This window comes from Plectropomus leopardus, chromosome 15 (genome assembly GCF_008729295.1).
Source record: "Plectropomus leopardus isolate mb chromosome 15, YSFRI_Pleo_2.0, whole genome shotgun sequence".
NCBI classification, from domain to species: domain Eukaryota; kingdom Metazoa; phylum Chordata; class Actinopteri; order Perciformes; family Serranidae; genus Plectropomus; species Plectropomus leopardus.
Window position 1 is genome coordinate 5,038,772 of NC_056477.1, and position 22,779 is coordinate 5,061,550.

Sequence of the window (22,779 nt, forward strand, 5' to 3'; positions counted from 1 at the left end):
AGTAGTGGTGTTGGTTCAGTGGTTTTGCCAACACAGAGGGCTCCAGCAGGAAAAACAAAACCCAGAAAAATAAAAACACAGGGCTGTCCAGCAGTTCAAATCTATGAAAACACATGTGCTGGTAGATTGTGTTGTAAAATGAATGTTGTATTTTGACAGTTTACCTCACAATTGGCAAAACAGTGTGTATGGTTGGGTGGCTGTGGCAGGTTGACCATCAATCAATCAATCAAACTTTATTTATATAGCACTTGTCACGCAAAACAAAAAAGGTAGCACAAAGTGCTTTACAAACAGATTAACGTCAGATAAAAGAAAAATACAACCCCCCACCCCCCCACCCCCCCCCCACCCTCCACCCTGCATAAGGTTAAAACATTAATCTACATCTACATTAACAAACTAGGTAACAACACCAATGATCAGATGGTTGTCTGCTCGATCCCCAGCTCCCCCAGTAAACTCCCTGTCTTTCTACTCATTCCCCAGGTCAACTGCGGAGTTTGCAGTGACCACAGTGTAAAGGTTCAGGGGTATTTTAAACAGCGAGTGTAGAAAATGAGGAAAACAAAACTATCCCTTTAAGCCCCACATGGCTGAAATTGCTCAGTAGGTACAAATGCAAAATACATCCCACACACACACACACTTCACACCTCCCAAGATTTTATTGCAAACTTTGAAATAAAAAGGCCTTCATCAGAGCATCAGGGACATGACTAAGGTCGGGTGTACATGTGGCTTATTATTCTTGCTGAGTGAGGTGGGTGTCTGTAAATGCTGACTTCAGAGAATGACTCAAAAACACTCGCGCAGCTCTCTAAATACACAGGAAATCACATCGAGGAGCAGTGAAAGAAAGCAATTGAGAAAAGAACAAGAAGGCATGAGAAAAAGGAGAGGATGGGCTTCCTGTTACGACAAGCTAAAGGTTTCACTCAAGACCTTTTCAGACAAAAAAAGCAGAATATAAATATACTATGCTATCTTTAAAAACAAGAGCAGAGCAAAAACAATAACATTGTCTCTGTACTTCCAAGCGGTCCTCCTCACGAGGCAGAATATTCCTCCTACAATTCCCAGAGTGCCTTTCTGCTAAGCGAATGCAAAACCACACATGAATAACGCATAGGATAGGCGGTTAAGTGTTTTGATGATGAGGCAGGATACAGGGCTTTAATCCTAAAGAGTCTCTTACTGAAGAGCAGGAAGGCAGATTCAGTCCCATTAGACCGAGTGGGAGAAGTTCATACAGAGGCCTTCCAAGTAAGTATTTCAGACACAATGTCAGACATTCAGGACTACTTAACATGTATAAAGATGCTTTTGCTTTACCAGATGTCTTTAGACGGGCCCGTTTTAAAGTGTTGCTGAAACCCTACCTGCTCACACATCCTCATCATCATACGAACTGCCTCACACCTGAAGAAAAAAACATTTTACTCAGATCCTAAAATCTTGCTCCAGAAAGTGTTAACAATGTGTTAACAATAGATCTATATTCAGAGCATCACACCGCAGCATCGGTATAGCTGTGAGTTATAAACAGCTTCATCATCGCTCACAGTGAGAGGGAGGAAAGAGGGCGGAGGTGAAACAGCGGTGGCACAGACAGAAATCACACCACGGTTCAACACATTTGACTTGAGCACTTCTTGCAGTTCATCCAGCAACATTTTTTGACAGAGTTCAGCAGGTGGTAGGGATGGTTGTGAATCTTTTCAGCTTTTTCCTGACGTGGCAGTGGACGGAGGGATGTTTTATTCTGGATGGAGGCAGTAAAAGGAAAATGGAGGACCTGGAGGAGCGTGCAGGGAGAAGGGGGAGGTGAGGGCAGGGGTATTTAAATTGCAAAACTGGGCTGTAAGCCTCAGCCCCACCTGCTCCTCTAACAGAAGGGGTTAATCCCATAGACACGCACACATGCAACATTGTCAATGCATACTAAAACACTAAACCGTGTGCATGTAAAATCCTCTTTGTACACTCACATGTGCATAGTCAGTAGCATCAAGGGAGCTGTTGGCTGACGTGCCAGGAATTGATTTTTTTTACCTATGGATCCAAACATTGAAGACCAAAAGAAAGAGGTCTGAGTGCAGCAGTGGGTCCTGTCACTGAACAAATCAGAGCCCAGAGTGCTGAATTATCTTATAAAGAACGCAACAACAACCAGAGATGAAACAAGAGACAATACAGTTTTTCCTTCCTGATACTGATTCCAGTTGCTGAACTTGCATATCAGCTGCTACCATGTAGCATGTCTAAACAATTTGTAAAACATGTAAATACACATACATAGAATTAATGCTGCAGAAGTAGCCAAATAGCTGACATCTTGCAAATGGTTACTGTTACACTATATGTTTGTTTTACATACATAAATAGCGTAATATGTAGGATACCGCAGTTTTATCAGGATGTGAAACAACTATACAGTTTATTATATTATTATTATTATTTTACGTGGTATCAGACAGGGCTGCCCCTGGAAAGTTGACAATTCGAATCATCAGCCGCAGACTCCTTAGTCGACTGAGATAGCAGTAATTTATTTATTTTTTTGCTAGTTAGCCTGCTATTTAGTGTACTTCTGGGGACATTTTGGTCCCCAGATTTTGCTGCGGAGTGAATGCTCTTGACTTTCACACTACTCTTTGGAGCTGCGGACATGCAGGCTGCACATAGACAGCTGCACAGAGAAGGAGAGAGGAGACACCCACTGCTTTCAAAGTGGGGAATTTGCAACTCAGCAACTTAGAACGATAAAGTCTCTGTCTTTTGTTTGACACCTAGTGTTTGCAAAAAATGTATTGCACATTTAAGACCTGTCATTAGCACCATTAGCTTGTTTGCTATATTACATGAATGCCGCTGTCACACTGAACATCCTACGGAGCATGTTCAAACTTTAAAACTATCAAAAATCATACTGAATAATCATACTGAACTGCAAAATCTGTTTTGACTGACAGCCCTAGTATCAGATCGGTGCACCTACATCATGGCCCTCATTCTTCAATCACAATAGTCCTTCTTTTCCCTTTCTCCTGTGTGGCTCAGGGACATTAACCTAACATTATTCAGTGCTACATCTTATATGCAAAGAGGCCAAATGTATGCTAAAGAGTTTGAGGGATAGATATTAGACCTTTCGCATTAAGTAATCATAAATCATATCTTTTTTTAATATTCAAAGCTAAAGTAATTGACATTTTGTATTAACAATAATGAGCTGCAAATTGGGAGCAGGAACATCTTTGAGTGACAGATTTACTTTTTTATTTTAACCTTTGATTTCTCTACTTATGCTAAGAAACAACCCATGTCAGTTTTATACAAGAGGCTTTCATTGAGGAAAAACATGCGCTTTGTATTTCAAATTACTGATCATCAACCTGGCTTAAGATCTTGCTTCAAATTGGCCTCAGTAGTATGCATGAGCTTTTTGTATGGGTGTGTGTATAATTTTTTAAGTGTGTGTGTGTGTGTGTGTGTCTGACTAAGCTCCTGGCCTCTGCAACTCTGCATGACACAGAGCTCGGCGTGGCCTCGTGCCAACTGCTGCTTAGCTACCGAGACACACAGTCCTACAACAATAGATCTGGAGCTCGGTGAGACTGACTTTGCAGGCCGAGGTCAGGGATTGTAACAGCGTGCTGCTGACAGCGGGAACAGCAACCTCACACTTACAAAAGCCCTCGTAAAACTTAACTGCAAGGAGGCACGGATGACACCTGCCATTCCCACTGGCTGCCAACAGAGAACAACATATGACAAACAAATGTGAACGCACAGCAGCAGCAGCAAACGCACACATAAATACGTCTTCATGTTAACACGGAAGCCGGGCAACAGCTGCACTTTTTCTTTTTGAGTCCATCTCCAGCCGAGCCGCAGTGCAACATGTCAAACTGTCCTGTTTAGCATGCATGTACGCCAAAGGGCAACACACAGCCATGCCAAGGGAAAACAGTATCAGTCAACCAGGTCACACCCAAAGTTAACAGAGTACTCTGCACAAAGCGTCCCTGTTGAGTTAAAAGGTGCGTCAAGCTTGATGCTATGGTAAGTCAAAGGGTGACACACTTTCAGGATCACAAGGCATGAGGGCTCTGTGGAAACAAACATGTTAATCAGAGGCAGTGTTTCTGTGCTGGTAGGTCAGGGCCCAGAAATGGGTCAGAAAATGCTCAGACAGGGTCATGGACAAAGAGGAACTCAAAGGGGGAACCACAGTATGGTGTTTACTAATCTGCTAAGTCTATTGCACGGTTCGGCCTTGATTCATAACAACCACTGGCACGAAGATCTTAAGGCTTAAGCTAATGGCTCATGTGACAACACTTTCCCGTACCCGAGACCTTCATAACAAGACAGTAATATTTGCCAATGATATAAAGAATCCCGGTAATGAGTCCTAAAACCAGGAAATCCGTTTGCATTTCAGCACTTCTGGTTTCCTCACCTCAAACCAAGAATAGGTTTTAGGTAAGAAGCTGGAAATAAGGTCTGTGATAAAAAACTTTCATGTTCTGTTCTATAACATAAAATATGTCCGTAAACACCCCACTGTGAACTTTGAAGCTTTTATGTGTCAAAAATCAATTCAAAAATCCTGAGAGTGGTGCTCGCTTGTTAAGATTATCTCACTGGACAAAACATGCAAGTTTCATAAATGTTTGTTTACCACAGAGCTTATTTTCTGCAGTGATCCAAAATCCAATGGAAAAAACCCAAAGGCTTTTTGACGAGGGAACCAGGACAACGTTAGCTTCTGAGTTGGCCGGCAGAAAAGCGTCATCCCTGGGGCACTCTATAAGTGATGCTTAAACATAGGGATTTTAAAGTTTTTGTACATGCAATGCTTTCAACTCAATAGGCTTACTGCAATTAAAATTGCCAAATTCCAACATAGAAATGGCTTCAGTGATGAACATGCAAACTGTAACTGAAATAAAAGTAAATTCTAATTTAAAATTAAACTTCTAATAAAACTCCAATAAATGCAAAATGTGAACTATTTTTATTGCTGATCAGTTCCCTGATAAGATTCTTGTTTTAATACTTTTTTTTTCTAATGTCAGAAAATACTGACATTGATGATTTCCCAGAGCTTAAGATGTTTGTTTTGTCCAACCAACCAACAGTCTAACCCAAAGATGTCCAGTTCACTATCACATATAACAAAGAAAAGCACTACATCTCACATTTCCAGAGGCTGGAAATATTTGCTATTTTTGCTCTAAAAATTTCCAAAATAATGAGCGGTTGATATAAACTGCTGAAAACATAAATACTGAATAAAAAACTTTAGTGGACAGAGAAGTACGCCCACATCAGGCACCAGGTCAGGGTGGAAATGAAAACCAGGACCTCCACCACAGTGTTGCATCTTCATTACTGGAAAGTGGTAATGATATCCTGCTGGTAAAGTGGGTCATCATATCAATAAATAATAACGGATGCCTGGCACAGACTCTGAGAAGATGACATGTTTCTGGCTTACTGGACACGTGGAGCTATTTCATATGAAGCAAACCTGCTGCTACGTAAAAACTGGTCTTCATATTAACGGAAAAAAAGAATGCTTAGAAAATTAGAAAATTATGTCTCCAATTTCATTTGATTTCATTCTATAATATATATTTATTCCATGGTATTCTATTGAAATTAACAAATTACTTGTTGAAAACTAAATTATCTTTCTTGGGTTATCTCATGTTTATTTTCTTGTTAACTGAAATCCAAAATTTGTTCATAAATTTGTAGGTTTAATATTTACTTTGGATGTTTTTTTTGTTTTGACTCCACAGAAATTCTGCCTGCTGGGCTAAAACTTTGTGTCAGTACAATGTGGGCTGAAAGCTGATGACAGTTGTTGTGTTAGAGTGGCTATGGGTGTGTAAAAATGAAAAACCTGAGGGAGGAAAAATAAGAGCTCATCTTATTACTTGTGGCTGCTGTGATCTTTGCCGAAGCCCTTCATCAAGAAGGTCATCAGATACCAAATCGTCCCAGTATCACTGGCTCTCACCACATCCTCGAACACTCTGAGGCTTTCAGGCGTTTCTCACCTTTCATGTTCCCTGCGAGCAGCTCGCGAGCGAAAGGCTTTAAAGCTCCAACTGCTCCATGCTGAGCAGCAGAATCATGTTTTCTTCAAAAGCTTACAGACAACTATTTTCCAAAAACAGAATGTCTCTCTTCGACTTTCCCTCCTCTTCAGTCTTTTTATCTTTTTCTTTTTTATCTCTTTTGACAAATCACAAGTTACCTTCACAAACACATGGGGGGGGGGGGCATCAACTGCTTCCTGTTATGTGCACACAAAACCAATACCTCTATAGATCGAATCACAATGTTTATTCACAATAACTTCCGGGTAGAATATCGCCGTGTCACATACATATAATCAAACAAGGCTGAGCAAAACTGCAAAAAAATGATTAGTTTTAAACCACCTAAAAATGCCCACTAAAAAATAAATAAATAAATAAGTATATGCTATATTTAGAATATTTTCACCACTTAACCTTAGCTCTTACCGACAGGGATTTGGAGCCAAAAACAGTCTTTTTACTCAGCGGAGTTGCTGGTCTGCTGCTGCCTCGATCAGCTGTGTAAGGTAGAGCGGAGCAAAAATCAAAATATGGTGTACAATTACAATATATGAATGTATGATATAAAATTTGTTTTAACAAGGTCCCATCCACAGTGTTACATTGTTTTGTTCTGGATTTTTTTCAAACATTAGCAAAGGAACTCATTAAAAACAGATATGTCAGATAGTTCGGACCACTATGTTTGACCCTATATCTTAATTAGTTACAACTGAAAATGACAACACAAAGTTTGCCAAATTTACATATCTCTGCAATTCAAAACAGTAGCCAGTTTTCTACCTCTACTGTTAGCACGACGTCACAGTGATCCGCTCTGTATTGCACAACTTTCTTGCCTCGTGCCCACAGCTCATTTTACAAAGAGGTGCTCAGTTCGAGGTAACAGTCTTCGAAAAAAGTTACACAAGTGCCAAAGCCAAGTCTGGAACCAGAGAGAAAGAACATTTTCAAAGAGCACTGAGTAATGTCTGCTGTCAAATAAAAAACGGGCAGAGCGGGACTTGAACTGACATTCAACTGGCACAGCAGGACGCCACCTGTGAGATAATCTACAACAGAAGTTTTCAGACTGTACTGTGCTTCTCCGCACACTGACGTGATACACACATTTTTAAATTCAGTGTGACTTACTCTTTCCGAGGATGTGATTACCTGCACAAGCAATCTTTTTCAACAATGATTCATAATATCATTTGCTCCTAAAAGTGAAATTAACAATAATGAGAACATTTAGACGTATAACAGCCATGTTTCTGAAACGTCAACAAAGGCCTGCAACCCCACAGAGCGCAGCAGGACACCGAATTAAGTAAAGTAAGAGGTTTGGTAGATGGTAAAGAGGCTGAATGTGAACTCCAGAGCAAACACGACATGGTGGGAGCGAGTACGCTCAGCTGATCTACCTCAAAAGCTTTCTTTGTCAAATTCTCCAGGAGGAACTCCAAGCCACTTAACCTGTGTCCTGTTTGGAAAGCAGTCTAAGTGTTTCAGCTCAGTGGAAGAGAAAAGGCATATCCATGTGCTTAAACTCCTCGCCTCAAGGAAAAGAGGTGATTGCTGCTGCAGTCAAAGCCCCATCGAGCGGCAGAGAAAAGGTCCTTTGGGAGGCATAACTGCAAACTTAGCCAAAGTAAAACAGCACATTTCCTTACGACAATATTCAGTCCACTGAAATACAAACGTTAATATTCAATTTAAACTCTGACAATATGCATTAAAGTCATTGCATGTTGTGTGTGCATCAAAGTAATTCTCTATTGAACCATTCATTATGCAGTTAATCCTGAAAAAAGTACAAAAACATCTATAAAACATGTCCCACTCGCACACATCTCCCATGTGCATAGAGGATGGGTCTTTGCATTTCTCCTCTCTTATTCTTTCTTATTAAAAAGGTAAAAACGTATTTTTATAACACAATATAAGTTATGAGAAAAGTGTCTTACTTTGACACATAAAGTTATGTGTTCCAAAAATGACAAAAATCTGACGTAACATGAAGATATTAAGTACTTTTGATGGGAAACTTCTTTTAAACACAGTGGCAGCAATAGCGACCAGCAGAATATTACAGTGTAAAATACACTTTTGCCAGAATTTAACAGCTGTGAATTTCACCTTTTAAGATCTTTAAATCAGTCAGTATGTTTACATGTACAGTTAGGTCGAGCTACGGTCATAGCTCGATTACGCTATTTAACTGGACTATTGTCTTTGTCTCAGTATACAAGCACAGGGGGAGAATCACTATATTGACAAAAGTATGTGTGACTCCGCCGCGATGGGTGGCGATATGCCTCCTTTCAGCTAGTTGCTACTGGACTTCTTACTGTTGACCTATTACGTCACACGCCAAACAAATTAGCAAGCAATGTGGGCGATGTTGATACCGTCATCTTGTTTTGTTTCCTTCCCTTCTTCATTTTTTATTTTCCCGTCTTTCTTTATGAATTTATGCCGCTCAACTTCTGGGTCAAAGCCCAGTGTGGGGACTATGGAGCATGTGCAGACCAGCCAGGCCAGTTTATGTCAGCTTGGTGGGTTTGAGTGTGAAATTCGACTTAGTATGATTTCAGTCAGACTAAGGTGTTCAGTTTATATTAAAAGTCCAGTTTTAATCAGACTAACAATTTGACTTTTTCTAAATGTAAATGTACTGTGTGAGGGGTGAGGGTATAGCCCCCCTCCATTAGGCTCTGAACTACTACTACTACTACTACTACTACTACTACTACTACTACTACAAAAAACTCAGTTCAAGTTTCAGCCATTAACTTAAATCATCTACAAATAGTTTAAAATGTAGTCCAATCATCATACAAAGCATACACAAAAACAACAGATTGTCTCAGAGAGGACATCCATGTGAGGGCAGGCAGAGACAAATCAAAAAAACTCAACTTCCTGTGACAAACACCAGCTGTTTGGTGGGAGAGTCAATTGGCCAGCAAGCCTTCAGCCAGCTCCCAGACAAAGAACAACGCGTTTAGAAGATCAAAATGACAAAAACAGGATATCATAATATAGTTATGAGTAAATGGGACTAATTGCAGCCTCTTCACCTCTGAGCACAGCATGATTGTTGAGTGAGAGATTGACTGTTTTATATGAATGTGTTGGATGTTGATAACAGGGTAAAAGGAACATTACAGACCAAGAAAGAAAGAAAGAGATGAAAGCTTTCCTACAGTCCCTTGTTATGTCTTTCACTGTTTTTCCAAATGGTAACTAAAGTGGATCCCTGTGCAGCACATCATGCAGGAGTTTACAGTTATAGGAAAGGGGAGGACTGCGGGGTCTGACCATAAACATCATCCTCGCACTGTAAATGTTGCTTGTCTAAAAAACACATCAATCTTAACGACACTCAATAACAAGCCGAAGCACGTGTTAACCCTACAAATGAGGTATTTTTAAGATTTCCGTTCGAGTGTGGGAGGCTGTGTGTGTACATCAGTGGGGATTTCATTTGTAATAAGAGTGAAATGTATTTGTGAGCAATATGTGAGCGTATGTGTGGGCGCGAGCTCGTTTGCAGACGCCCCTGGTCCGGTCTCCAGTGTGTGGAGTTGCACGGTCGGGTCAGTGGAGAGGGATTGGGTTTGCACACTGTGAAGATTAGACGCTCGATGGCTCGGAAACTGATCTGTGGGGGGGGGGGGGGGGGGCTGGCAAACCTGACGCCAGATTCTCTTCTATCTTACATTTTGGCTCTTGTCCTCGGCCGGACTTGTCCGATCGATGTACATGAACAGATGGCATCGGCGTGGCAGAACATGAAAAGAAAGAGGACGGACAGGAAGCAATTTTTACTCGTATTTTTCCAAAAGGTATTGAAGAGAGGAAACATGGTGTGCATTTGTCCTGAACAGAGGGTCTCCGCCTAGCTCGCACCTTTTGGATTGATAAGTGTCTTGATTATTACACAGGCCATCAAGACCTCTAGAGTACTACTTTCGGTTATTAAAACATCACATCAGAGATATTCTGAGTTTGCTTTAAGTAAATATAGCTCCATGCAGTTTTGTGCACAAGTGTGTTGCACCTGCAAAATGTTGCTGAAAAACATCACTGGCTGACCCATGGTGTTAGCATGGATCCCACTAATTATAACTGCTGGCTATTTTTTCATATTTGTTTGTGCTGGTACACAGATCACATGCCTTCAACACTGTGGGCAGTAATGTTTTTGACAACTGAAGTACACACTGTGCAGAGGATTTAAAGTTGGCCACGCTTTGTTTAGTTGATTTAATTATATAAAAAATAAACTTGTTGGCCCATATCTGGAACTTGCAGACTGGCTCCAGAGTCGGGACATCTCTACTTCTATTACGTAAATAGTCAGAGCTTCCTGTTGGCTGCCTGGATAACGACATACACTTTGAGACCAAATCAAAAATCTGCCAGGTCAGTGTTTGGCAAAAGGCTAGTGTTAATTTTCCAGTCTGCTCTCACTCCTTTGCTGTGGTTCCAACACCTTTTCCATTTTTCTCACTGAACATAAAGAAGATTTTTTTATGTGACTGATTGGACATGTGCTGCGATGCAACTGTAACAAGCTCATGATCTCTCCATCTCTGCTTGGCTGGCGTCTGTTCTTCCTGACTCCAATGGGAAATGATCAGATTTTCATTTCCATTCACACAAAAACTCCAATGTACCGTCTCAAAAAAAACCCCGCAATGTGTCCTGGCACACATAAAGCATTTCCATCCAGAGGAACTATAAAACCAACAGGGAAAATCACTGCTGATGCAACGTTATAGAAAATTAATGTGGCGTGAATAAAATCTCCTGAAGCTCAGCTGGGTGTACACAGACAGATAAGACTGCATTATCAATACAAACCAGAGTGTGAACTCCTGACGTGAGTTACTGAGCGGAAGCTTAGACAATAAAAACAGAATAAATAAGGGTTTCGTGAGTGTCAGTGTATGCATGGTTTAAACATATTCATTTTGATATTCTATCGATTACTCCAAAGCTAAACACATACTGGAGCCTGAACACAAGACCATTTCTGTCTCGCCACAGACACGCCTGCAGCCGGTCTGCTCTAAAGTGATTTAGAGTCAGCGCGTCGATGCACACACCAAGTCCCAATTCCCTGCCCACTCACAGGCAGGCACACTCCTCTCATGTTCAATGGTCCCTGGAGGTGTCTGTGTGTGTGTGTGCGCGGTTCAATATTTACACCAAGATGGAGACATACCGTATGCCAAAATCACAAAAGCATGGTGACACATTGCTTAAGACAAAGAAATAATGCCGGTCAGGACACTCGAGGCAAAAGTTAAGGGTTCATTGAAATATCTAGATTTAAGCCTTCTGTGAGATAATCAAACAAATATCTGCACATCTATGCAGAATCAACAACGGGAAAAGATTTTGGCACTGAAAACACTCAGGTTTCCATTCGTAGTCCAAGCAGTACTGACCAATCAGGAGGTAAACCGATCTCACAGGAGAGGGGTAACACTTTGGCCAAAATTCAATCTCAGAGCCCACCATATAAGTGTATCTGCATTCATATGCAGTTATCTATTCATAGAGATTAGCCAAAATGACCAGCACACAGAGAGGAAGTCTTTGCCCGTTTATCCGCTAGTTACACTGGATCTCGCAATATTGGCTGCCCACAGCGGCTCTATCGTCAACCAATCGATAGTCCTGGGGCCTCGAGATTGGCTGTGAGATGATCCCTAAAAACCCTTTACACATCAATTTTTGATGACAACAAGCCTTAGTTGCAAGCCTTGGTTAATATATAAAAACTTCAACATTAATTTTCTGCCAAATTACTTGTCAATTCATTGTTTAAGTTCTAATTCAGAATAACAGTGCCTTCCACATTTTCTGCAGAAAGAAAAGCTTCTAGTGATGTAAAGATAGAGAGTCTGGGTATCATATTTGCTTCTGCTGCACCATATGGCCACATAATCACTATGATGATCGGACTGCCACAAAATATATATATCTATCTTCACTGGATATGATTACGTTGTTTGTGTGAATCATGAAAGTTGAGCAAGACTATAATTCTCTCTGGTTGAGAGAGTCTGCCAAATGCCATAACTGTAAATGTGAATCAACTGTACACTTACTGTGTGATGAACAACCTGCTTACTCAGGATGGAGCACACATGCTCCCTAACATGGCGAATGAAAAATTAATTAGCTTCACTCCATCTGTCTTTTTTTTATCACCCTTTTTACAGAAACATATTACAAGACATGCACACTCTGTGGTGTCTGGGCTCTCTAGAGGATCCATTAGCCTCCACCAGAGAGCTAATAAACTGGTACACAAAGCAGACCACTTCCGTGTGTGCTGTTACCAACACAGTGAGTCTACACAGACACTGAAGTGGGCAATATTAAGCCACGCTGAGCTACTTTTAAGAGGATCTTCCATAGCTGTGACTATGACGGAAAAAAGGAGTAGTCGGTAACAAGGCAGATTAGAATAATCCACTTGGGCTCAACGCCAAACACTTGACCTGAGGAAGCGTTGCCACAACAATACTCACACTCATCAGCTATAAACAGCAAGGCATGAAATATGTGGAGCGGGTCAGGAAAAGGACTTGAACATTAGAAACAAGGTGAGGAATGTAAACCCGAGCTGTGTTGTTGAAAGCAGATGTGAACATAGTGAGGATGGCATCAAAAGCCGTCGGGCCTCACGCTTAACAAAACCAACACACGAGGAACACATGCTGAAATGTCCTGTAAACGTTTTCTAGGCCACTGAAAAGCCAACACACATCACACCTCTCTGACCAATTTCAAGTGTGAACATTACATGTCAACCAAGGCATCGATCCCCCTAAGAAAAATACACACTTTTAACTTTTAAAGTAAGCCCAAGCAGGACTAGAGCTTTCCTAATGTATGACAGCACCATTCACACTTCTGCCATCCACTCCTAAAAAGCAGGCTGGAGTCAGACCCTTCGGCGCCAAATTCCTGCTGAGAATTAAATTAACTCATCAAAACAAACTACTAGTTGCTCTGGAGGCTGCGAGAGATCGGCATCTCCAAAGAATCCAGGACCAGTCCCGCCAAAACAGGGCCAGAGGTGCTGGACTCGTGTCCAGGGTCAGTGGACTACAATACATGTCAGGTACTAATTTAACTGTGAAAACAAATATGTCATGTCATCTAAAAGTTTCCTCCTTTCCGCTGTTTTTAGTGTCTAATAAAAGCGGCTTAGGAGGAGTATTAAAAACAGCGGTGGTGGTTCCTGTTATTTTTGTTTTTTTTCTGTGAACAACTCTTGATATATGCGTGTGAATCAGACTTCCCAAAATCTAACTTAGGCTGCCTTTAATGAAAAAATAATTCAAATAAGCCTACATTCTCAGAAAACTGGCTAAAACAGTAAAAAACTCATTTTATGCGAGGAGTGGAAGGAATTAATTCAACATAAGGACCTCTAATCTGTGGTTATACTCATATATTGTTCAGATTTTCCCAGAAAACAGTCATATGTTTTATAATTCATGCAATGTAGCTATAATTTACATCAGGCAACTATTCAAGTTAAGGCTATGACCACTTTCCCTAATTTTATCATTAAGATGTGTTAAAATATTTCAAAATATAATGTATAAATGTAAACTGTGCCAAGTCTTTTATTGTTTGGACTGCTTCCCCATTTTTCCTCCCTAATTTGTTAAAGCCAGTTTCCCCATAGTGCAATCCATGCTGCTGCCAACACCAGTGGGACATTAAAAAAGAAGTGAAATCCAGCTTTTTGGGCTGAAACTAATAAATGTTCCTCTGGTTATTCGATTGGTAATTTGGTCTTTACAGTGTCAGAAAACAGTATAAAGTAATTCTAATCCCATGTTCATTTCGACCAACAGTCCAAAAGCCAGTGATCCTTCAACCAACTATCATATAAGAGTAACACAAGTGGCAAGTACTGACGTTTGAAAAGCCCCAAACAGTAAATTCAGCTGTTTCTACTTAATAAACATTAACAAAATTGATCAACGTGAACGTTGATCAATTTTGTTGATCAGCTCTCAGTTCTCGTTCACGTAACATAATAAAGCCAAGTTAGCCCTCCAAGCTAAAGCGTGCTAACTACACTAATGACATATACTGCAATATTTTTGTTGCAGATACTACATATTCCCCCAAAAAGTCAAAGACTGTATCATATTTAGTTGTCTGTAAAATCACCACTTCTGAGCAGAAGTTGGAAGTTAATTTTATCTCAGAGCCTGACCGACTTTCAGGGGGCCCTGCTTGTTGATTAATTAACTTTCAGCTCTACCACCTATTTTTGAAAGGATTAAGATTTATCTTAAAAATATGAGATAGTTTTTATAATGATAATAATAATAATAATAATAATCATCATCATAATCATAATAATAATAGTATTTGTGCCACAAAAATACATGGATTAATATGAGGACATGAATTTATGGTGATCTGCCAGCAGAGGTGAGTGACCGTTTCTTTCGTTAGAGTTTGATTATTCATGTGTGCTAAAAATATAATCGGCAAACTTACTGCAACTGTTTGCATCTGTGGCATTTTGTTAATTTTGTAACTAACGGTTGCTTTTCTACAGTTTCCAGGGCAGTATGCTGTCTGTGCTTTGTCAGAGCAGTCTACTGGTTTTTCCTGTAAGCGGCGCAGGGAGGGGGCTAACCGATGACAGAAGGCAGGGGGAAGAAATAGGAGGGCCGGCATTCGAATTACAGTCTCATCAATGATTCAGTGGGAAGAACACAGACTGGCGTGTGCACACAGACAACAAACAGCCCTGTTGGTGGACGTGCAACAAGACACAAATCCATGCAGCGTCTCGGGCACACTCAAATCCACAGAGACGCGGATATGCAAGTATGTGAAAGCCTCTGCGGCACACGCAATAGCAAATCTGAAATGTATACGAACTCACAAATGTAATATACATGCAGTCATGCACACAATGCATGTACTGTCCAGTGAGTACACATCTTAAAAACATGGGGGTGTATGGCCACATGTACAAGCAATCAAACCTTAGTACATCTACAGCCCGAGCACCATCTTTTGATTGTACAAAGCACACAATGTGACCTTCCTAGAAGCATAGTGCAGCAAAACAGTGTGTAGAGAGCTGTGTGTGTGTGTGTGTGTGTGTGTGTGTGTGTGTGAGCGAGCTCAGGCATTCATCTGCATTCAGTGCAGCAGGGAAAATTACACTCCCCATTTAAATCGCTGTTATTCCCTTGAATACATATTTAAGGACTTTGCAAACAGTTTGTAGCCCTGTATAATTTAAATGATTGACAAGTGCTCAAAGAAACCTCATTACTGAAAGGTGTTATTGGGGTCAACATATGTCACTCCTTAGCCACACAGTATAGCAACACCATGGCTGTTCCATACACCATACGGAGGGATGGGATACAAACACTGAGTTACAGTACTGAGGCAGCGATGATTCGTTTCTTCACGGCAAGATATTCTGTCGCTGAACTGCTCTGCTTTCTGTCACTTTCTTTTTTCTGCAGGTTTATGTCCATCTGACACATCATAGCACATGTGTGGCTGCTTGTTGAAAAAAGCTCATGCACACTGTCTCTAAAACTATGTTAAAATAAATGCTCTTTAAAGTCCAGAGAATAAACTAATTCTGGTACTGATTCTAGCTTTTTTTATTTTTTTGTGCTTTGGATAATTTTAAAAGCTCCTACCTATGATTTATGGTTAATGAAATGATATATTACATCTAAGCTTCATAGGGATGTTGTGTCTGAGAGGATCTTAGACCCCTAACAAGTTCTTTCAGGGCAAAGACTAATGTAATATTTTTATATGAAGCACCTTGCTGTGTATATTTCTACTTGTCTGTTACCAATAAGTCCTTTGTATTCTTTTTTAACAACACATTTTAATAATCATTCTAACCTTGGCCACTGTAACGCCTGTTGGCTTTATCTTTTCTTTATTTTATTAATTCTCTGAAAAACAACAACAATATATTAAAAATATATATATTGTGCCTTTAAGGAGGTGCTTAGTCTTTTCTGAACTGTGGTGCTTTATGGACAATATTCTTTGCAAGATCACATACTTGCCGTCATTGTTGTGGCACTGTTTCTACAGGCAAAATGCTGTGATCAAAATGTGAGAACGTTGAAATCCACTGCTTGCTCATTGCTTTCGATGCTGAGGGAGGAATGCCAAGGACACATGTACCCTGCAGCAACGTAGCGTTGGTTAACAGGTTTATGGTGTTGAACGGCATAGCAGCAAGAGTCATTTAGTTCCCATAAATAACAATTTGCAGGATTAGCAAGACTGAAAAATTTAAGCTTCATCACTTTACACAGCGGCCAGTTGTTCCTTTAAACAGTCACATTTGAAATGCCAAGAGTGGTACCCTAAACTAAAAGTCATTACAGTTCCTAGAAAAAAAATGAGGGGGGAAAAAGTTGCGTGCATCGGGCTGATTCATGTTTCCGTAAACCGTCCATTCCTGTTTGGATCCTTGCACTGTTGGTTAAGGTTGCATTACTCTGAGGACTGAAAAGGGAGCAGTGTATATAGGTCTAATTGTGCTGCACCTGGTCATAGTTTGTAATCATTAGCCTCTTGTCCAGTCAGATGAGACAAGCTGGTGCTCCGTGCTGCAAGCACTGAAGCTTCAGTGGAGTCAGTTCAGATTTTGGCCTCCAACTCAGACTTCTGGCTCTATGGCCTGTACTTTTTAAAATAAAACAGACTTAAGATTTCTGGAAATAAATGTCTAAATAAGTTTTCCATGTTATGTAATCAGTTACATTGCAGGATTACCAATTCTGCTTCTGTTTCACATCTCAGCAGCTGTCTGCTGTTGCAGAGTTGAGCACAAGGACCCTCAGACTTTAATTATTTTATGGATTTTCAGCAACTACTGCCCAGTCCTTTACTGCATTCACAGAAACAGCAGTGCTCTCTCGGGAAGCCTCAACAAGTTATACACTCAACCGCCTGTGTGTGTGTGTGTGTGTGTGTGTGTGTGTGTGTGTGTGTGTGTGTGTGTGTGTGTGTGTGTGAGGATGTGCACTCAAGAAAGTGAAGCAGGAAATGGCAATCATGCATGATCAGAGGGGAGTTGGTAATTACGGGTCTGCGTGTACATATGAATGTGTGTCTGCCTGTGTGTGCGTGTGGAAAAGAGAAGGTGCCAAATTATACCAGTAGTTTCGGGTGCAGTCGCCTGTGTGAACTACACGGCAAAGAAACCATAGAGATGGTATCGTGAGAATCATACAAAGACACACTCACAACACTTTCCACCACTCTCACATTTCATGTATAACCTCAATAGTGCTTTTAGTTTTTTGCTTGTAAAAATGAAGGATTCTGCTGATATAAAGGGAAATTATGGTGGAAAAGGCATCTGAAAACAACTAAAGCAGACAGGTGAAAAATGATGCAAGCAGTTTCTCAGCTGCCTAACAGCCATCATTCAAAGTAGGAAATGAACAGCATCCACCACTTGATAGCTTCTGTCTACATCAGGGACATTTTGCCACTTTACAAGCCACGTTGGTAAAAGGAATATTGTCAGGAGGTCTTGCTCTACTTTAAATCTTTTTGGGTGGTAAAAAAAAAATAAATAAATGTTTGGAGTGTGTGTGTGAGGATGTACACTCAAGCCCATGTGAGACAGGAAGGTTGGAAAGTGAAGCAGGAAATGGCAATCATGCATGATCAGAGGGGAGTTGGTAATTACGGGTCTGCGTGTACATATGAATGTGTGTCTGCCTGTGTGTGCGTGTGGAAAAGAGAAGGTGCCAAATTATACCAGTAGTTTCGGGTGCAGTCGCCTGTGTGAACTACACGGCAAAGAAACCATAGAGATGGTATCGTGAGAATCATACAAAGACACACTCACAACACTTTCCCACTCTCACATTTCATGTATAACCTCAATAGTGCTTTTAGTTTTTTGCTTGTAAAAATGAAGGATTCTGCTGATATAAAGGGAAATTATGGTGGAAAAGGCATCTGAAAACAACTAAAGCAGACAGGTGAAAAATGATGCAAGCAGTTTCTCAGCTGCCTAACAGCCATCATTCAAAGTAGGAAATGAACAGCATCCACCACTTGATAGCTTCTGTCTACATCAGGGACATTTTGCCACTTTACAAGCCACGTTGGTAAAAGAAATATTGTCAGGAGGTCTTGCTCTACTTTAAATCTTTTTGGGCAGCTGCTCCTCTCGTTCATCTATCTCATTTGATTAGCTCTGATTGGATCGACTGATCAGTTATCCATCCCGTGACTCAAACTCCACAAACTGCTGCTGAGAAAAAAAGAGGGCATGCAGAGTTCTGCCTACCCTACACTAACAGGCCTGCACAAACCTCCACATTTAGAGAGGGGACACAGAATGACACAAAGGAAAACACACACCAAAAAGAGAAACGTTTACTAATAACCCCAACAACCCGTCGTCATCTACCAACACAAGCCTCTAATTCTATGAGGAAAACTAAAATATCTCTTTTTGTCAAATCAGCGGTCCAAAACCGAAAGATATTCAGTTTACAACAATATCAAACAGAAAACAGCTGCAAAGCATCACTAAGAAATATCTGGGCCAAGCAGAGTGTTAAAATTAGGGCTGGGCGATATGGCCTAAAAATAAAATCCAATTTTTTTTCACACCAAACTCGACTTACGGTTTTTTTCCCCTCTTAAAAACAAATGATAAAGAAAAGAAATTACTCAAAACAAGTTTTGCTTTGATTTTAGCAATAAAAATTAACAAAGTCAAACTGGAAAATGTAAAGGGCTTCAGTCTGTATTGCGTATTGCAGAGTTTTGCAGGTGATTTTCGATTTGTTTATGCTGAAAATACAAAAGCTATATAAAAATATAATTTGGCACCTTCTCTCAAAGGGAGCAGAAGAGGAAGTAAAAGAGAAAATCATCTTAAACTATAAATTTACATTGATCGATAAAACTGATTTATTGATTTACGCGATATAACTTTTCCTCAATTGAAATATGAGATGTAGTCGATAGAATGTCAATAGAACGCAATTTGGCCATGTCCGCTCCGCTCTCATTCTCCGCCGGTGTCTCCACAAAAAGAAGTTATTAGTAATCGGTATCTTATTTGCCACGAGAAGCTGGAAATTATCGGTTTATCTGTATAAGGTGAAATAATCAATATCGCGCATCACTGGTTATGATATCTTCATATCTCGTTTAGAAGTCAACAAGAACATTTAAGCTCGACAGAAATAGTGATTTGATGTATATCGTGATATATATATCGATATCGACTGACTATTATCATGATAAGACTTTTTCCATATCGCCCTAGTTGGAATTGTGGCTTTAAATAAACATTGAAATTATTAATTGATTGAATAGTTACAGATTGATTTTCTGACTATGAATTCAAATGGAAAAGGCTGATATTTAGAGGCATTTGGGTTTTTTTTCTTTCAATCTCTCCCAGTAGAGCTAACAGGCTTAAAAGCTGCACACGTATGGTGAAATTATTCCATCACAATGTTTATTGCCAAAAGGGAAATAAAACATCTTCATGTTATTAGTTTTCCCTCCAACGTGTTTCAGCCCTTCTTGTGTCAGCACATCCCTGACATTAACAGACAGTTTTTTTCCCCAAACTTCACCAACATTTACAAATAAGGTCCCTATTCATGAATTCAGCCGGTTTACCGTTAAAGTAATAAAGTCAAAGCCAAATAGGACTGTGAACTCCCCAACAGCTTGTTTTTGAAGCAGCTGAACAGCCTCGCTATGTCTCAGTTTCCCTCCTCCCTTACTTCTCTGACTCAGGTGTTGGCAGCAGGCGAGGAGTATTGGTGTTACAGTCGATGACTGACGAGCAAAAGGGAGGAAAGAGACAAATACAAACTAAGCATGACACGTAAATAAGATAGAAATTAGAAAATGATTCTTCATTTTCATGGATCAAAATGGGTGACCGTACTGACCCCTGTGCATAAATATACTACTAAAATAGCTCCTTAAATAAATAATGAATAGTCTCCCCAGAGGAGCAAGATCAGGACAGATGGTGTGATGAAGAAGGTATGCACTCACAGAAAGACAAAGAATTGCACTGTAAAATCTGCGTTCAGCGATTGTGCAGGTGGACTTTCTCTCCATGGGCTTTGTTCTCTTTTATTATGCATTCCTTACATTACATACTATTACTCAGAGGAGATGAGATTTAAATAATTTATAGGGTTTGCAATAAACTGGCTTCCCCACGACATGACTTTACATAATTCATATGATAATTTGGATGTGTAGAGACCTACGGGAAGCATTTTATTATTACCTGAAAATAACAGGAAGACTTGGATGCTGTTTGTTTTTATAATTTATGAATCCATGCAGGACCTATACTATACAGTCATACCTGCAGTGTTTCATAAGCAGGGTTCCCACGCATTTTCATGGACAAAATCTCAAAACTATTCCATGACTTTTCAAGGAAGTAGAAAAATGTCCAAGACCATTTACAATTATTGCTTATTAGTGACCGTACATGTTAAACTGTATTGTCAAAACATTATTATTTTTTTTTATTCAAACACATCAGATACAAACTCTATTCAAACGTTACTCTAGTTAACTGGCATACATGGAGGGAGAGATGGACCATGGAGAGAAAATGAAGAAACATATGTAATGGTCAACAATTTTCGAAAGATTTTTCTAATTCTATGACGTTCCCAGGCCTGGAAAACAACATTGTAAAATTCCATAACTTTTGCAGGTTTTCCATGACTGTGGGTACCCTGCATAAAATCTTTTTCTCTGTCACCAACAAAATGTAACAAGGCTGCAGTTTTTGTTGCATCCCTTCAACCAAGAACAAACTCCTGTCTCTAAACTGTTTATTAAGACAGCAAGAAATTTTGTAAACAGGCAAAATCGGGCTCTATGGAGGTGCTTTAAGGGGTCATACACATACTGCGATTTTTGCGTTCTAATTTCTATATTTTTCAGCAGAGTTGCACAGCAGGCACCCGCATAAACCACGCCGATGCCATCGCTGCGGGCTGCGAGATAAACATAGTTCAACTTAAGGAACGTAGCAGTGTGCACCACATGTCATGTGACGAGGAACATCCAATCACAGCCCACAGATATCTCTCCTTTCTTCCATTAATATCAGGAAGAGAAGTTAACAATTTTAATGCACAAAAACCCTGAGCTTTACACCATTTCCACAGACTATATTTTAGCTCCCAGCATCCCACTTTACGTTTTCCAGGCGGTTAAAGATGCAGTACAGCCACTAATGCTACCAAAATAGATGTTATGGGAGGGTTCAAGCTCATGCTGATGAGATGAGCAAAGCTAACTACACTGACAAACAACAACCAACATACTCCCAAACTTCATCAGGTGGAGCTTGCAATGTTGACAAGATGTTGCAATTCAGCAGCAAAGGGTGCTATCATACAGAACACAAGGTGAATTTTAGGCAGCTAGATTGCATGTTAAGGCAATGCAAAGATGCAAGTGTGCATCAACAACTGTGAGTTTGTCTGAGGCAGTGTGAATTGGTATCCAAGCTGGTTGAAAATGCTACAGCTTTCACACTTATCCCCAAAGCGTTCAAGTTCGCAATAGTTAAACATACAGAGATATAAGGGAAAAGGATAGACTGAAAAGAAAGAAATGGCGCTTCAGAGAGAATCAATCAGATTCTGGGCACACTACACACAAACAGCTTTGTTAGCTAGCCGCTGCTAACATCTGTACAGTTGGTACGTTGGCAGATTGATGCAAATAAAAACACTCCTGCTATCAAGTTCACGCAGTTATGATACGCAAAAATTCACTTTGTGCTTTGCCTGAACACACCTGAATCTACCTGAATGCCCCCCCAACACAGGGGCCAGTCACTTAAGTTGCTTGCTTGAATGCTTTGTTAGCAGCGACATGTGAAATTGATTGATAATGATTCTGACAAGAGAGTTTAAGAGAACTGTTCTGAGCACAGACTGCCTCGAGCAACACTGTGGAAAAAGGCTGGTGGTTTCATGCCCCCCTCCTCTTTCCTTCCAGTACCTTGCAGAAACAAGGCCATAAAAACGTGCCCACTGTCTGACCCACTTTCCATGACAGACATAATCTCCCTCCACAAACTTCAGCCTGTTTAGCGGCACGGCAACGAGTAAGCCGGACCGGGAGGAGAATGCCAAGCTCTTCACACACAGCGGGGGGAAAGCTGCTGCTCAGCTGTGCCGATGATTACACCCACGGATCCCCGCTGAGCTTGCAGGCCCTCCCTCATGAAACTACACGCTACAGACACGTGTACACATAAAGACAAATGCAAACAATTACACCAAAACAAAAGTCTCCTCTCGTGACGAACGTTCCAGCCAAACACATCATTAAGGTTTGAAAGGGTGCAAACACACACACACGCAACTGTTTGGCGTGTTGCTGGTTTGAACCTAAAACTCACTCATCACCAAGGTGTTTACCACAGACTGCTGGCATGACTGTTACAACTTTCATCTATTTCCATTAAGTCAATGTGCAATTAAAGCATGTTTCCACAAAAATCACACTTAGCTCAGTCTGCAGAGCTGAGCAAGTACAGTATCAAAGGTAAAATGTTTGAAAACTTACTTTAACTACTCAG

At 40.4% G+C, this 22,779-nt stretch overlaps 1 protein-coding gene across 1 annotated transcript in view; it reads right to left on the bottom strand.

Moving 5' to 3' along the window:
- Positions 1–22,779, bottom strand: part of peli1b (pellino E3 ubiquitin protein ligase 1b) — a 45,144-nt gene that overhangs the window by 16,936 nt on the left and 5,429 nt on the right. The window lies entirely within an intron of this gene.